The following is an 18263-nucleotide window of genomic DNA, read 5'->3' on the forward strand; positions in this document are numbered from 1 at the left end:
ATAGGACTGCTACTTGTGCAGAAAAAAAGCATTTCAGCAATTAAAAGTCAGCCTATGTTACACAAGATGTGCTTTTCAGTAATGCAGTACACACGCAAATGGTGGCCAGTCATGGAAATCTACTTATAGGACGTGTCAAAGACCAGATTTTATTCAGATGGAACATAAGGAAAAGTATTCACGCACAGTCACACACTAGCACATGCAGGACTGTGTTACTACAGAGAGTAAATTGGGCTGAAGATCAGCTAAAGAAATATATAAATAATGCTTCTCAGTGCAGAGACACTTAACCCAATGAAAGCACATGGCATCCAACTTCCAACAACAGAAGTATTTATACCTGTGCAGCATCATCAGGCAAGATGGAAGAGTGGAGAATGACATCAAGAACAGGTTGTGAAAAGCCCGGTGAGTAATGATGAAAGGCATATGTAAATTGCCCCGGTACAGTCTCAGCAGCAAACTGAAACTCTACAGAAACTGCATCCTGTCAACCCTTCTAAATAGGTCAGATTGTCAGTGCATGGCCAAGCACAATGTTGACAAACCGTCATCTTTGAAGCAAACATGCAAGCAGAAAAATCTGTCAAGTCTTACAGCCAAAGAAAATAATCAGTGACCTTCTCCATCAGTGTAATATAGATGACATGGGGACTATAATCACAGAGAGGGGATAACGATCTGTTGGTCATTTTTTTCATAATGAGCAATGATCCCTTTACAAAGGTGGCCCTTTGAAATGGCAAAGGGCTAACAAAGAAGAGGAACACCAAAGTAAACATGAAGAAGGACCGCTGAGGAGGAGAGTTGGGCTGTACATGGGCATCCATTGAGAGCTTGGCTAAAGAAGAAAAATAATGACTGTTTGCAATAGTAAGTGTAATAATTCAAATACAAACTGGAATGTGTGAGGTTTAGTTGCCTGTACAGTATGTTCTGAAGCACATCGGACCCAGCATCCTGTCTGTATGTGCTGCCTGACAGCATGCTTCTTCCGAACATTCCCCTCTTATCTTAGCCAGCTCTGCTAGAGTTTCTAACTCTTGTGTATTTTGGGTAATACTTTTCACAGCTCCAAACAAGTGGATAATTTATCTGGATTAAGAAAAGTTAATGCGTGTGCCACACTGATTACCGCTTGTTGAAAACCCGACATTGTAAAGAGCCATTATTTAAATCCTTTAAGCTTTTCCTGTTTTCAGTGGACTCAGAAGCTCAGACATGCCGCAATACATCAGTATGATTTGATTTATCTTGCCACATGAATGATGTCAGTGCATTTTAAAGTTGACTGAAGAATCACAGTTAAGCACTTGATGCACTCCTGTAATCAAATCAAGCACAGTTTTCACAAATGAGCACTCAGATTAAGGACGGGTGTCCATTACCTGAGTTTTCTTTGTAAATACAAAGAAGATGAAAATGTAGAACTTCTCTGATTCACTGACTAGAAATAATAATGTAGTAACCATGACAGAGAAGCTTCATGACAGCAGACTTTCATGTGTCTTCTCCTATGAAATGTTCAGCCAGCTGCATATGAAGATATCGCTTTCCTTTCATGTCCTTCTGCAAGCTCACACATTTTTAACACCACGCACTCCTGAGCGAGCCTAACTGGAGCCACATATCCTCAAATAACCTCCAGAGCAGGGTGTCAAACAGGAGGAAGATGCCCCCGTGTTAATTACTGGTCTCTCACCAGGGGGCTAGAAGGACCTCGGCTATATTAAACTTTCTGAGACACTCTGACCCCGCTGCGGCATTCACACTGCTGTCAAAGTTCACATGCATCTCTTACATTTTTGTGGAACGTAGAATAAAACATGTTATTATTATGTGTACTTGGAGACGCCTCTATCATTTTCAGCTGATTAGAAACGCTGAGCTGAGCCTACATACCTGCACAGCTGCAGAGCAAAGAATTCTCTGTGTTTTAAATGTTTCGTGACAACACGGGGTTTTTCTTTGAAAGAGCGTCTTACACAACAGCACATGCTTTCTCAGGAGATTTGGCTTGAATTTGAACATGTGAACTTCAGTTGCCCCGACACGCCGCTGCCTGTACATCTCAGGAAAGAAATGGGAGCTCGGAGGACAAATGAAGTAATACTGTTACACCCTAATAAAAACCCACTGTAAGTGAATGGGAAACCAGAGTACTACACCGCCTGGAATGAATAGCAAACACACGGCAGCCCCAAGATAAAATGCACTTGTGTAACAAATTAAGCACGCTGGGCTCTTTCATTTTTATGAACATCTGTAATTTGTGAAATTAAATGTGTGTGATCGCTACAGTGTTGTTTTCCAGGCTGTACAGTTTAACAAGCGGCAAGAATGATTGGATTTTGTTTTAAATGATTATACAGCAAGGCTCACACTGGTGCTTATTCTAACTGAGTCACAATGATGATGTTAACTTGGTAAGGTTAGCTTAGCCGCCACAACTTCTACTTCCTCTACTTTGTTATTTTCACCATCACAAACTTGTTACACAACTGTCTCGAAGATGATCTCATCATTGGCTCTATGTGAAGTTTTAGGAGAAAATTATACTCGACGCAAAACAAGCCCCAGCTAGCTCAGCCCATAACAAGTAGCATATGGCAAAGTCTGACTGATGCGTTTTCCCTTTAAATCTGCTTCAGATTAATTATTGTGCAACTTGTTTCTAATCTTCAAATCATTGTAATGTTCTTGCGTTAGTTTGGAAATACTATGCAGGATGGACATTAGTTTGTAACATTATATGACAGTCATGAATCTACTTTAAGAGGTGGATTTACTGGCAGAAAAAAAAATCTGCATTTGTATCTTAGATTTTTGTGTTTGTGGCTGTTTGTGTTTTGTGAGAGGGAGAGAGAGAGAGAGAGAGAGCTCAGCAAACAGTGGACAGTCCAGAGTGATGAAGCAGATGGTAATCACACAGTCTAGACAGGAGGTAGGCGAGTAGGAGATAGGCCGCACTGTTAAATAACCACCCACAGGTGCAACATTTTAAAGCCTATTTTTTCCAGCAGACTCTACTGCACAGATTTCTGCAACATAATAAGCAGGCAGTAGCTCATCATGATAAACTAACAGGACAAGACTTGAATATTAATATGTTTGAATAGGGGAAAAATCGTATAATCCTTTATACACCATCTTTTATTTGAACTGCACGCTTTGCTAACAGAAGACAAAAAAGCATATGCTAAAGCAAAGGCTGTGAGAGAACCTCAGATGGCCAGCGTGTAGCAAGTATGAGTTATAACACCCCCACATTGTCTGTTGTTTGCTCCGGTACTGTTCGCTACCTGTGGGGAAAAGAGCGGATTTTCCCTCTGACATAGTGTGCAGTGCTCTTACCCTAGAGTCTTTTACATAGAAATCAATAAAAACTCATCTCACTCCGCTGACACGGTTTTAACCAAAGTTTTGAGACCACTGACCTGCAAACATTTAAAATTCGCAGCGCATCTGTATTCACGAACCTGTGAATAATGAAGGGCACAGCGGCATCTTTATGTAAAAGATCATATTCTGTCAATAAGACTGGATAATCACAGACTGCAGGGGCCTGCCTGCGCAGCCTTCTGCATAGACTGATAGCACAGAACAACAGGACTGGAGGCCACATCTGCACACTGCACACAAAACCTCAGTCATTTCCTGATTGTCAGCAACAAATTAACTTGGTCAAATGAAGATTACTTTCTTTCATGTTGTAAAATGTAAAGGAAGCGCTATTTCCCACTGGACAGACGATGATGTGTCTGTCATAAAGTGCTGTTACAGTGGACCTGCCTTGGCCTGCGTCGACACTTCATAAAGATTAACACTGATGTAGTTATTCACACATTAACAGCAGTGAATTAAGGAATCTTAATCAAATAACATGTGAAGCACTTAGACACAGAAAAAAACATGCTGTCACAAGAGCTCAGTGGAGTGCTTGTGCCCTCTAGTGTCAGTGTTGTATGTTTTCTCACAGCGAAACATTTCATGAATTTGTCACACTTTTTTAAAAACTAGAAAAAGCCTATTTTTGCCTTATGCAACACCTACTGAGATAATGTTTTAAATAACTTAACTTTAAAATTTATAACTCAAGTCTTAAGATCTTTCATTTTATTTCACGTGTGATTTAATTACATCAAGCACCTACAGTAGAAGGAAAACATTTCTAGAATAGTGTCAATATGATTGTCTGTCTCTGTGTTGACCCTTCAACTAGCTGGTTACCTGTCAAGGGTGTGCTCCCCCTGTCCTATGGCGCTGTGGCACCTAGGACAGGCTTCAGCTCCTGTACTATGGATGAATGCTTTTGATATCCCAGGAAAATATTCCAAATTATTATTAAATAATAAATTATTATTGTTTGTGCCAAACCTTGCAGTAACACAAATGGCCACTTGAGGCTGACACGAAAAACTACGCGAGTCCCTTTACACTTTCTAATTTAACAACCTGCAATTTTAAAAGGGGTCCCTCTACTTTGTCCCTTTGTGACAACTGTAGTTACCTGTATAAAATAAATGAATCTATGGTAATGAACCATTAGAGCTGTGGCCACTAGTGACAGATCAAATACACTGTTCATTTATTTATTTATTTTTACATGCTTTCCCCCCCTCCTGGCCAAAATAACCATCCCATTTAATATCACAGTGAAACACAGATTCACCTTGCTAACCAAGTGAACTAACCAGTAATTACATTATTGGAATTTCAATTCAAATGTGGTCCTATTTTTACATCCTATTTAAAAAGTAAGCAAGCAAAGAAGTATGGTCACCTTAAATACCAAACTGGAGGCTTAATGTTAGTCCCAAAGCTATGGCTGCTGTCATGGTTGGACAGACAGTGAGAAAAAATTATGACGCTACATTGACTTTGCCCACTGGGTCCATCTGGAACGTATAAAGACTAAAATGCACAACAATGGACTTATCGTTTTATTCTGTGTGAGCGAAATGAGTAGCTAAGGCAGTACAATCATCAGAGAAGTGTTTACAGAGTTCCTGTCAGAGAGGTGTTATCCCACAGGCTCCTATAGGACCGGATCCTTTTTTGCAACTAGCGTATCGCCCCTTGGTGGCTATAATAATATTGCTGGTTTAAGGCACCAGCGTTGACTTACCTTTAGACCTAGGAGTTTATTATAGGTGTGGAAGGTCTGAGCTCATTTTATATACAGTCTATGTTCACTGCATACTTACTTCTGTTCCATATATACACATTTTCAACGGTAAATATTTGCATGCGGTAATAATTCTGTTTAAAAAATCTTTACATCTAGAGGGTTAGGGTTATCTTTAAAGTGCCCGTGCATCATGGGCGATGCACTCCTGTGTTTGGGATGCAGACATAGTGCCACCTGGTGGACTTTGTTAAGCTCATACAATTGTGTCCAGCACAGTTTAAAAAATGTAAATAAATATGAAAAATAAAACTACCCAGTAAAACAGGTTATTCCTAATAAGGGTTAGCCAAAAATATGTATTCTGAAATTCTGAAGTTAACATCTCACGTCTTTTGTAGCCTCTGTATATTATTGTAAAGGGTGTAAAAAAAAACAGCGCAGAAGTATTAATTCATAAAAGGTGCAAAAACATATGATGCTCACTGCGTGGTGATTAACTGTACCTATTAAAGTAGCTGAGCCAGAGTCCGCTGTGGCGTTGAGGAGGAGCTCAGTTGTTTATTCATTCACGTCAGCCCCTCTTCCCTTCCCTTCCCTCCTTCCTGCTACACACAACGGGGACCCACCGTTGTAACTGTTTTTCCCATATTAAAATTAACCACAGCCACGTCGCCACCATAAACCGATTTTGGAATCAGGTGAGTTGCGCTTTTATCTTCCTTTGGAGATTACAGAGGGAACAGAAATGTATATGTGGCGCTGGAGCGTTGACTTGTCCGGCCCGGCGAGGCGGAGGAGGAGTATTTCAACCGTAACTTATTAAATTCCTCCTGACCAGGCTCGAAAATGTATGCGCGTTATGTGCGGCGATTTCACCGTCTGTGCGCTTTAGGCGACTGTCTTTCGGTGCGGCTTTTCACGCCGTGCCGAAAACAACCGCGCGATGTAGGTCAACAACTACAGCCAAAATGTCGTCTTTTCTTTTTTTACTTCCACATTCTCTCATGCCACAAACAGATGGCGTCGAGAGAGGGGGATGGAGAGAATGGGGAAAGAGGCGCATAAAGGAGTAGGGGCGACACCAGGCCACATTAGCCATCACTAATCTAGACCATGCACATAACCCACCCCGTTCGTGCCAAAGACGTCTTGCAGGCCTGTCTTCAACAAAGTTTTTGCCGTTAAGTTGTCGGGTCTTTCTTTTTAAAGATGCGGTGGAAGTTCTTTTTTGGACCTGGGGATGATGGTTTATTTTCAGTAGGCTGAAGTGTCGGCAGTGCCAGCGTTAAGATAAGGCTGGCCACTTTCAGCTCTGGTGTATGTAACGCACAGTCGAGGCCACATTTTGGTCACAACCCTGCGCAAAGGGAGATATTTCGACACCGCAAAGCACCGGGAAGATGCACTGCAGTAACCTGTAGCCAAAGTGGCTTGCCGCTGCTATGGGAAAGACAAGCTACCACCAGTTGGCTGACTCCTCCAAGGGCTGTCAGAGATCATTGATAGGCCACACAGGTATCCTCCACTGCACTAATGAGGTCAGTGCATCTAACACTGGCTTGTCAAGGGATGTGAAGGTACTGTAGGGCTGTCTCATTTGTGGCACTCTGTGCCATTTTCTGTAATGAAATGCAAAGCCAAAGCCAGTAATCGTACTGCTGACCCCTTGCATACCTGCCATGCAGTGTCTAATCATGTAATGAGGACGGTGCACTGCATGCAGCAAGGCAGCTGCATACTGTGCATACCAGTTGGCAGCTCAGGGCCTATAGATGTTCTCTGAGTCACTGCACTTCAGTGGCTGGCAGTAATTAAAAACATATCCTCCCCTTGTGGTCTAAGGGTCATCTAATTGATGGTCATTTAGAGGGAAATATTTAAATGACTCAGCAGCGTTCACTAAGGTATCACTGCTGTGCAGATCCTAATTCATGCTGCAGAACTTGCCATTAGCCTTATTCAAAGTGATGAATGAGTGTCCTGAAATCATGCTTTGACTTAAATGACTCAATCATCCCAGTGCCCACGGGAGAACAGGGCGTCAACCGCCGCCGTTCACCTCAGGCTTCTGTACTGTTACTGTAGCCATTTCGGCTGAGCATCTTCAGTCAGTTTTGTCTTTCTGTTGTTTCTGCACGAGCGTTAGGTGATGTAGGTTCAGTGTTTTCAGGTCGAGGAGTCCACTTCCATTGTTGTCTTTCAAAGAGTTTATCTGTTGGCTCCTGTTGTACTTTTTCCCTGAACTGTCAAGCCGCTGTAGTGGATGGCCAGTCATGGCCACATCGATTTCAGTGCTCTGCCTCCTTGAATGCAGTTTTGAGGCTCTTTGACTTCCCCAGTTTGATCATAACAACTCCCATCTTTTTGTGCAGTAAGACTTTTCAGCCAAATAATTTTGCTTGCAAAGTTATTATCTATTATCTCTGAGCTGGCAGCACACAATTGTTTTGTTTGTTTTTCCTATTTTAATCCCATATCTTAAACTTATAATATGCATACCCCCAAAATGTCAACATCAACAAAAAGCACAAGCAAGCAATCAAATTTTACCCGTAGAACTTAGGTCAAGTTTTAGTGTACTGATTTCACCAGTCACAAAATTGTAGCTCGTATTGTTTTCAGTGTGTGTGTGTGTGTGTGTGTGTGTGTGTGTGTGTGTGTGTGTGTGTGTGTGTGTTTGGCCAGGTGTTTCTTTGTCCATCTGGATGTAAGTGGTCAGATTTTGTCAAAATGATGTCAGTATGCACGATGGAGTCAAAACTTTAGAGGTGTGGTCAAACCAATTAGTACTGAGTGCTCATATCATAATGCAGTAATTAGAACACATTGACGAGCATTGTTACTGGTGTGATCCCATTCAGTTTGGGTTACGCAGTGATGAATTTCCCCAAGTTTGGATCGATAATGTGTTACTGCACTGCACTGCGCTGCCGCTGCTGGTTTTCACAATCTGTATGTTACTCAGGGGATCATAAGCCGTTCGTTTATGGATCATCATCAGCAGGGTGATGGTTGAATCTAGTCCGGCCGGGCCAAACAGCAGTCTTATTCCCCATAATCCAGAAAAAAGACAAATCCAGTCATCTTATCAGAAAATTAGATGCTTCTCTGGCAAATTAAGATAAATGAAAAATAGGCTTTTTCTATTTTCTCCTTCCGCTCTTTATCACGCTTTGGGAATACAGCTGTGGTAAAAGGTTTAGAATAGCTGATGATGGTGTCAGCACATTGCAGCGCTTCGCTGTGCTGCAGGCAGGGTTAAAAAAAAAATGTTTCTCAAAGCACAAAGGCCTAATGTGTGGGGCCTGTTGGTAACAGCTGAACGACCTCCAATGTGCATTGCCTGCTTGTTTGTATGTCCTGCATGAGCGCAGTGTTTAGGCCTGTTTCACCACTACAATGCCCAGATCTTCTGGAAGAAAGCTTTTTAATTTTGGAATTGTTAAAAATAAAACCAGATTTAGGGTAACTGCATTACCAAAGCAAGATGACAATTCATCTTTTAGGGCATAACTCATAACACAATTCATAACTTTGCATTACCAGACTGGTTGAAGTTTTGGCACGCTTGTGTTTAAATATTACACTTTAATGCACGACAGTTGTGGTACCTAATCTGTCTGTTTTTTCTCATGATTGTGAACGGACCAAAAAACAGTGCTGTCAACTGTTATTTTCACCAGAAACTTTGCTACACAACAGACAGAGAAAGGGGTCTGGATTTAACCCTCGACTCGTCTGTGCCAGAATAATTTTTTCCTCGTGCAAGTGGCATGGCTCGAGGGATTGCAGCATAAGTTTGTTAGTTCAGCCTGAAATATCTCTTGAATAATTGCATGGAAAGCCGTGATTTTTTTTTTTTTTTTTTTTTTTTGATTTTCTTTTTTTTAACACATCCGGAATAGGGCTGTGCGATATGACCAAAATCTCATATCCCGATATAAGAATTCTATCGTCCCGATAACGACATAAATCACAAATGTAACATTTTCTGTAAATTCTGTGAATCTCGGGCAGCTCGACTTGCGGGGAGTGTTTCCAGCTGCGCGTCATGTAGCTGGAGTCGAGTGTTTTAACCGATGCATGAAACTATACATTTTTTGACATAAGTTGTAACGGCCGCCGTTTTCTTTGTGAGTATTTATTACATGGCGTGCTGCGGGAGAAAAGCCTGTTCTAATGTTTGAGTCTAAGGTTTATTTTTTAGCACCTGGCAGCTCTTTTTTAATTCTCATCCGTAAATAATCTGCTCTTTCACGTCATTCAGTTTATTTTGAAAAGTCTCAACAGGATCTTGAGCTTTATTGTGAAAGGCTTATGTGGAGCATAAACAAGCGGACACGCGATGCTGTTACCGTCGTTGTTGCTAACCGCAACGCATAAAAACAGGCGCTTGTCAGTCAGTAGTGTGGTTATCTAAAATATAAGAGAAAGAGAGAACTTTAAGAAATTAATATAGCCACTACAGTGACCATCAAAACGATGAAAAGAATATTGCCGTAAACAGTTTATTTTGCGACACCATAGCGTAAAATGAAACGATAAACGTTTTTATATCATCATCCGATATATATCGTTATATCGAACAGCCCTAATCCAGAATCTCTTAAAGTTTAATCCTACTGCATATGGTAATCAAAAAACTTTTCCTGTTGGTTGTTCCCTAGATTCATCTTGAGAAATACTGGATGCATTGCTAAGATAATATGGTACAAATATTTCTGTTTCCCTCAGGATGATTGTTACTGTGATAATCCACTAACTTCTCATATACGACTATACTCAGGTCAAATTTTTAATGCCCTTCACTGCCTTAGTTTATAAACAGATTCCTGCAAAATGCTACTGTGCTAAAAATAAATGGAGAAGTTGAGTGTTTTCTACTAGTATGGCTGTTTAACATCACTGTGCCGATGTGCAGAGCCAGTAGCCCGGTTGAGGCTCTTGGTCTTATTAGAGGAACAGTAACTGTCTTAAGCTGATAAATGTGTTAAAACTTGGAAAAACAACAAAAGACACGGGCAATTTTAATGCAGAATATTTTTATCAAGCAAATGCCTGTTTTATGGAGTGCCCTCTGAAGGAGTTTTTAATAGAAAGCTCCAGTATGTAATGCTTATTAGGTGCGAGTCATGCCTGTCAGTTTTGGTCTCGCTGCTGGTCTGGCTAAATGCTGTCCTTGCCAGCCTTTGCTGTGAAGTTGCTAAGAGTTGTCTGGTGAGTCCGTTTGGGCCTGCCAGTATACCCCCAATCATGCCAAATTCCCTGCATGAAAAAGATTAGCAGTGCTGAAGTTATTTTGCTGTACTAGGATAACATGCTATTATACAATCCGTTAATTATTTTATGGTTGAATTCGTTTTGCACTAGTAAGTCTTTCCTCCTCTTTTTTTTTTCTCTCCGCTTTCATTCTGATTGCATCCTGATTATTAGCCAGACATGAGCAGACCCATAATCATCCAGGCTGATGCTGCGCACAATCTGCAACTATATTCAGTGTTAGTGTTTACCATTCGGGTCTCTGCAAGCTTCTATTCGGTTAGCTAACCACCGCTCTTCAGCAATGCAGAGTGGTGGCCTAGTTCATGCCCTTTCAATGTAATTTTAGCTGTGTGTGAGTGTGCATGCATTGTGAACGCCGTCTATGTTTCCTGCTCCCTCATGCGCTTTTCTCTCTTTGTTCAGTCCGTCTGTACGTCTTTAGTGATAGAACTGTAGTCATGACACACTAGCACAGCACTCTGGTCAGTGATGCTGTACTTTTACCTTTGGTGATGTATGTTTAGCTTCGCTGCACCTCTGTGGATGATGGTGTCGGCCTCAAGGGAGCTGGAGACAATACAGCCATTTTACAGTGTGGGTGTGATTGACACTTTGTGTTGCTCAGCCATTAGTGCAGATAAGTGGTTCAAACTGAGGAAATGTAGCTGGAGAACTGGATCCGAGAAGACAAGTTAAATGTCTTGTGGATTATGAAGAATGTTAGGCCTGCTGGGTTTAGTTTTTGTGGAGAAGACAAATTATTCAGAAGTGCAAATCGAGCATAAATGTTACCATATTTTTTTTCTCTACCTACTTGTTTATGGTGTTTATGGTAATTAATCAATTTTCTTAAAAGGAATTACAAATGAGTGCGTGACTCACACAAAAAGTGTGCAAGATGCTGTGGTTTATAAAGATAATTAATAATTCACCAATTTCCTGTCATTATTGATACTGTGTAAAGAGGTGAGTACTTGATAATGCAACAGTTCAACATAGAACTGCAGACATAAGCCATGATATTGCCTGGTCACAAAACAGTTGGAGTCAAATGTGTTCTCAATATTGGAAATGCTGTTTGGTTTAGGTGAGAGTGCACCAGAGAAAAACCTGCTGTTTCATATGGACACAACTGGATATCACAGTGGAATGTAATGGGGACCTGGCAGGTTAATGTCTGATTTGCCTGCATCTGTTACTTATGTTCTCACATGCAACTACTGTACACATGCACACACACACAGACACATGCCTGGGGTTGAATAGAGTGTGTTTGTGTGAGTGAAGAGTCTCTAGACGGCTGCAGCTAAGTTTCTTTTCCTTGTTTTGATGTCCTCATCTGTTTCTTCAGGCAAAAGTCTCTGAAGCAAGGCCACAGCAGGAATCACATCTTCACATCTGATGCTAAAACGGCAGCAGAGCTGACTTTTTGGGCTAAATCCTTAAAAAGTGCTAGAGGATATAGCATCTTTTCCAGAAGTATTTAGTGCCGAGTGGCAAAACTGTTGGAGCTCATTTATGAGATTCCTGTATTATCCACGAGTGACAGTGGCGGGGCCATCAAGAGCCTTGTATCGGGTAGGATGAGTGTTAGCAGTCTGAAAATTGTTTGGATTCAGCAAAGCATAAAGTTTGAGACAAGAGGAAAGATGAAAAATGGCCTTTAAATGATTCTGATTTTATTTTTACAGACTCTAGGTGTCTCACTCAGTGTTTTTTGTGCTTTCTTGCTGCTGGTATTGGTAAACTTCCTGAACTCTGTGACATATTAATTCAAAAAATGTTTAATCAAAGCTCTTCCATTAAAGATATAATGTTTCACTCCTCATGACAAATTGGCAGAAAATTTGGACTGTGCTTCACTTTTCCCATCACTGCTTCCCCTAAAATATTTCTACACTCCCGACATCGCTCTTCCTTCAAATACCTGTTCATTTTTTGAAGTAATTTTGATTTGATTTTTCCTATGGGAGTAAAGGATAGGATATTTATAAGCCACAAGGCTTCAGCCTATTCCTTTTTTGGTTACTGTTTGATTGAGTACTTTTATGTAAAATGATAATCTGTTGTTGTTGACTCAAATAAATATTTCACAATATTAAAAAAAAAAAAAATGTTAGGGTGAAGCCTGAAAGTACACGAGGAAAGTGTTGGTGCATCCCTGCTAAAGACTAAACTCATCTGCCGCTCCCCGGGGTAATGAACAGTTTGAAAGCTTCATGTCTGATGGATTAGTTTCATGTATGTCCGGATGTATGTGGTGATATGTGCAGTGTTGTGCAAATCTCAGATGTTTGGGTTTTGATCAGTCATGTGCTGTCGTCAGGGAAGCGATTATCAGGGCCCAAAATTAATTCTGCAGCATGGCAGTAAGCCAGACGTACCCCCACAGCGAAAAAGATCCGTCTTTAGGAACAAGAAGAACAAGTAGCTCTGCAGCAGATGCAACATCACAGTGTCAGTCTGGGATTGCATGAAGAGTGAAGACGGTGCGACCAGAGAACTGAGGCAACAATCTGCTTCCCAGGCACCTTAAAAACTTCCACTCAAATGCACCAACTGTAGTAGAAAAACTGCTGCAGGCAAAGAGTGGTTGATTTGGGGGTTTTCAGTTTGTTGGACATTGTATGGGTAATAAATGCAATTTATTCATAGCATGATTTTTTTGTGACTAAACATTTGCACAACGCTGTATATCTTCGCACTTACGAACATATTTCTGTCCCCTCGGTTGCCAGGTATCTCAAGACAGTGACTGGGACAGACAATGACTCTAACAGATGAATGTAATAATAATAATAATGACGATGATAATAAATTATTTTAAAAAATCGGATTACAGTTCCAAAATGTGCTGTTTAAGTCTCCGTTTCGGCAAGACCTTCTGAAGTGTCCTTGAGCAAATCACTCAATCTCAGTCTCTTTTGTGGGGGCGCTGTTGTATCGGTAGCAGAAACTCACCTGGTGAGGAACAAGAGAAGAGAATTGACTTGAGGTTATCCATAGATTTTTACTTTCTTTATATTCCATTTTGTACTTTCACTCATGTCTGAGTGGGACGGCTGGATCCTGATCGCCATGCTGCTGTGTGTTAAAGGAAATCTGTAGCAGAGATGTTGGACAAAGATGACAAGGAAGTGATGAAAAAGGGGGGGAATGGCAGAGAGAGGGGTGTATCCATAGAAACATGAAGAACGCGTGATTTAGAGGGAGGGGAGGAGAAAAGGAGGGATGTAGTTTGAAAGTGTTACAGCTACAAAACACTGGAACAAAATGGTAGGCCTGCAGCAGCATTTATCTAGCAGCTGAACTGACTGTGTTTTCCCTCACACTTAAGCTGGAAGTGCTGAATTATTTCACTGTTGTTAGTTGAATTTGTAGGACAAAGGTGAAGTATAAACTGTAACAATAATGCTGATCTTTGCATGCGGGTTTATGTACCGGTTTGTTTCTGTCCATATGTAATATATAAACAGACAAGCAAACACGGCCACGTTTTTCTCCCTATATCACGTTTTTCTTTATTCCAGGGAACTTTTGGGTTAAAGGATCTTTGCTTGGGGTCGGTACAGTTTGACCTCTCGCAAATGGTGCAGGACGTCAGCGCTCACTACTTCTATCCTGCCGTTTTAAAATGGATTTGTCAGGTTCTGTGCGGTGCTGTCGTTTAATGTGCTGCATGTGTGTGCCTGTCAGTCTGCTGATTAAACGTGAGGTTGAGGTTGATGCCGATATTTGTTTGTGTGGGTTAATACTAACGTTAACCTGTGAGGTCAAATGTTCGATGCTGCTGTCACTGTGTTTCAAACATGTCTAAAATGTCCTTTTAGGAGCTGCAGGCTTCTTAAATATGTCGCAAAAGATGACACATTGCATCTCACGACTCATTTGAAATTGATGCTGGGAGATGAACACCAGCACGAAGTGAGAAATTGATGACCTCAAATGACGTAAACATACAGCTTAAACCACCTCTGCTAACCAGCAATAGTATGATTTCTTCATTATGTCAGCGTAGGATTTTTAGATATAATGATGATAATAATAATAATAATAATAATAATAATAATAATAATAATAATAATAATAATAATAATAATAATAATAAAACTCCTTTCATTAAAACAAAAAAAAAAATCTGTGGCTTCTGTATAAAGTACATTGCAACTGATTTACTTGTATAAGATCAGTGAGCAAGGACCAGCAACATAGTGTGTTATCTTTGCAGGGTGCCAAGAACTGCAGTTCTGTGAGATGCCATGGGCGTCTAAAAGATGCACACAATGTGTCCTCTAGTTTGATGCCCATGGTGATATTGGAAAGCAACAGTTCAAGTTCAAGTGATGGTGCTGGAGCTTAGGAGTTTTTTCATTTTGCTCTTTGTTTCTTTACGTTGGCTCTCACTGGTTGGTTAGGTTTAAACACCAAAGCTAAGTAGTTACGTTTGGGAAAAGATTCTGATCTGTGTTCTGTTTGCATATCAAATGAATAATGTTTATCTGGTGCTTTTAGATGTTTTGGGAAGTGTCCCTTTTTAAGTGTTCCTATTTGATATTTGATGTTGGGAATGAGACCCATGTTACTATTGTGGAAAAATCAAGATTTTGGAACCTTTTTATTTTTGAACTAATACTGATACCAGTGACACTTTTTTATATAACTAAAATTTTAAATAACTCGGTACTTCTCCTTTAAGTTTTTTTTTTAATTTTTATTTTAAATTATTTACGTGATTTTCCACACCAGACCAGCTGCCTCGGTCGTTGTCTAATCGTGTCTGCCATGTTGATTTTATAGTGTTTACGTGCTACGATTTATTTATTCATTTATTTATTTATTTATTTTTTAATGGTTATGTCAGACTATTATTAAATCCAAACAGATAATTCAGATTCCTCTTGTTCTAAAAGTTCTACTTTATTTTTCTACACTTCCCTGTGCAGACAAAAACACACAAACAACAAAAAGATGGTCAAACAGATATTCATACTCCGTGTACCTTACTGCCTTAATATCACTTCAGTTTATAATGTTAGCACATAGCAATTATTATTCCTGGATAAACACTTGTGCTGAAGAATGTAATGCAAAAAGTAGAGGTTCATAATTCTCTCAGGTTAGACGTGATGCACAGCCTTGGTTTTAATGTGATCTACACTTTTGGTGATTTTCTTTTTCTTTTTATTTTTTATTCAACAAAACAAACATTTGCAGCATTTAAAAAATAAATAAATAAATAAATAAAAATAAAAAAATAATAATAATAATATTTTCTTTGCATTATTTCTTAAGTCAGGCAGTTTCATGGTATATCACACTATTATTATTAATGTTATTTTGGCAAAAGTGAACTTTGTTTTTTTTTTGGTAGGTTTACACTATTATTTTTCTTTTAGGACAATACAGAACATGTAACATTTTAATGTCATAAAAAAGAAATGAAACCTTAAAAAAAACACACTTGTTTGAGTTGGCGGTTTCTAAGACCATGAACCTCAGTGGTTTGCATGCATTATTTAGCTATAATTGCTAGACAGAATATGGGAACGGCTAAGGAAGACCTCACTCTGCACAGCTTGTGTGTCTGACCATTATCTACTAAATATTGTCACACATCGCTACTACCTTCCTTGTCTCTTATCCATTCTTTCTGTGGGTTAGTTGCCCCCTCCCTCCTTAACTTTGAATCCTTCCCTCTCCCTTAATTGTTGGTAAAAATAGCATGTGACTTTTGAATTCTGCCATCTGTTGGACTGAACATCAGTTATAGATTCACTTGTGTACCATTTTCCTTCAAATATGAAAATGATTTTGAGTTTTCCACCTGTTGAATAAACGTAAGTTGGCTGCTTGTATGAATCTTCTGTCATGGCCCCCATCTTAAGTTTAGTTCAGCTCTGCTTTTCCTTCATCCAAAAAACCCAAAACTGCATTACTGAAAACCAGTAAAATATGTGGCTTTACATTTTAGGTGGGGGGAAGCTATAGAACAGAGCCAGCTGTAGCACTTCTCACAGCATTGAGCAATCCATCCATGTCAATTATGCTCTCGTTCTGATACCCCCACCCCCATTCCAAATAAATTAACACTCCTGGCAGCAACTTTCACAGCTACATCAGGCACAAAATAAGGCATGCTTCTTATTAAATATGGTGCATTTAGCAGTAAATTGCCTGCCACAAATATTTGAAAATCATGTATTATTTATTTAATACTCTCCTCCCCAAACTTTGCATTCTCATAACTGTGACAGTCGTTTCAGTGCATTTGGGCATCACTACACCTATGCATACAATCAAAGCGATAAGCAGTCCACTCATGGTGACAAAAATTTGGCTATAGATCCAGTCCTTATGACGCTACATGCTGTCATGGGGTACAAGGTAGGTTACACCACAGACAGGTCGCTAGTCTGTCACGGGGCTTAAGGTTGGATATGACACTCCCATCCATCCATAAAGCCACTTTCTGTTTCCTCATGTGTTGACTAAACGCTTGTTAGTGTGTCCACAGGAGAGCTGTGAAGTGTAGCTTTGTAACAAACTCAATTTTTGGACACAGATTATTCTGTTATCAGGAAAATTGTAGTTATTAGCCTATGTTGTCTGTTCCTCACCTGGTTCCCTGTCGATATGGGTGGGTTTTGATCACAGGTAAATGAGGTCACGTGTCTTTTTTTTTTTTTTTTAACCATAAAAAACATCTTGTCTTGGTCATAAGTTATTTTGGTTGATCTCTGCTCTTTTCTTCATCTGTTCTTTAATGTTATTGAAAGCAGCAGCAGAGCCCCTCTCAGCTGTTAGCACACCCTCATGCTACATGTCTAGCCAGTCACTTGAGATGTAATTGTTGTTGTGTTGTATTTTGTTTTGTATCATATGATTAGAATTGTGTGCAATTCATACAGGTTCCTTTCAGTACCCTTCACAGTGCTCCATTTAATCCACTCACTGATATAACGGTATCTGAGAAATGTATATCATGGATTTGAGTGCAATTCGTATACCGCTCCGCAGTACTGCGTAAAGACCTTTTTAGTAAGGGCTGTGAACACATCATGGCATACCTGGATGCAGCTGTTTTTACCCCACAGTGATTAACACAGGTGATAACTGCTGTCGGACTATTGTGTTACTGTGTGTGTTTGTGTGGCCTTGTGAACACCAACATGCCATTCTTTTTCTTCTTTTGCTGCAGCCATGTTTGTGAAACCACAAAACAGAGTGAGATGGGTTTTGTGCTCGTTCTCCCTCACTCGCTCCCTGTTTTTTTTTTTTTTTTTTCTACCTCTTTTCTGTTTTTCTCTTTCCAGCTCTCTTCCCCTCCCCCTATTTCTGTTCCTCTTTCCTCCTCTCTCTCTCTTTCATTCTCCCTCCCTCCTTGTCTCTCTCTCTCGCTCTCTCTTTTCTTCTCTCGCTCTGGGTTTCCATCATACTTTACCCCTCCCTCTCCTTTTTGCCTCTCTTTCTTTCTCTCTTCCTCTCTCACGTTGCACACTGCCCCTCCCTCTCTCACTCTTTCTCGCTCTCACGTTGCTCCCTGCCCCATCTCTCTCTCGCTCCCCCCCCCCCCCCCTCTTTTCTCTGTCTCGCTCTTCTGTCTCTCCCTCTCTTTCTCTTGCCTCTCTTCCTCTCCCTCTACATCCTCCCCTCCCCCACTGGTGCCTCTCATTTTCTCTCTCTCCCCTCTCTCACTCCACCATTTCACTCACTCACTCACTCACTCCCCCTCCCATCCCTGTTCTCTTTATCTCCTCCCCTCCCTCCCCCTTCAATCCCTCTTTCATTCCATGCAATCATCTGTTCTTTCTCTCTCTCTCTGCTTCCTCTATTACGCCCCCATTTTGTCCTCTGCCATTTCCCTCTC

The 18263-nt window shown here is 40.4% G+C and overlaps 1 protein-coding gene across 1 annotated transcript in view; it reads left to right on the forward strand.

Annotated features, from left to right (window-relative positions):
• The first annotated feature begins 5673 nt into the window (after window positions 1–5673).
• znf710b (zinc finger protein 710b) overlaps window positions 5674–18263 on the forward strand; it is a 28326-nt gene continuing 15736 nt past the window's right edge. Inside the window, exon 1 of the mRNA XM_040011017.1 lies at window positions 5674–5832. The gene's annotated coding sequence lies outside the window, so the exon portion shown is untranslated. The remainder of the gene's footprint in view (window positions 5833–18263) is intronic.

The sequence above is a fragment of the Simochromis diagramma genome, unplaced genomic scaffold, assembly GCF_900408965.1.
Source record: "Simochromis diagramma unplaced genomic scaffold, fSimDia1.1 OVJJ01000603.1, whole genome shotgun sequence".
In the NCBI taxonomy this organism is placed as follows: domain Eukaryota; kingdom Metazoa; phylum Chordata; class Actinopteri; order Cichliformes; family Cichlidae; genus Simochromis; species Simochromis diagramma.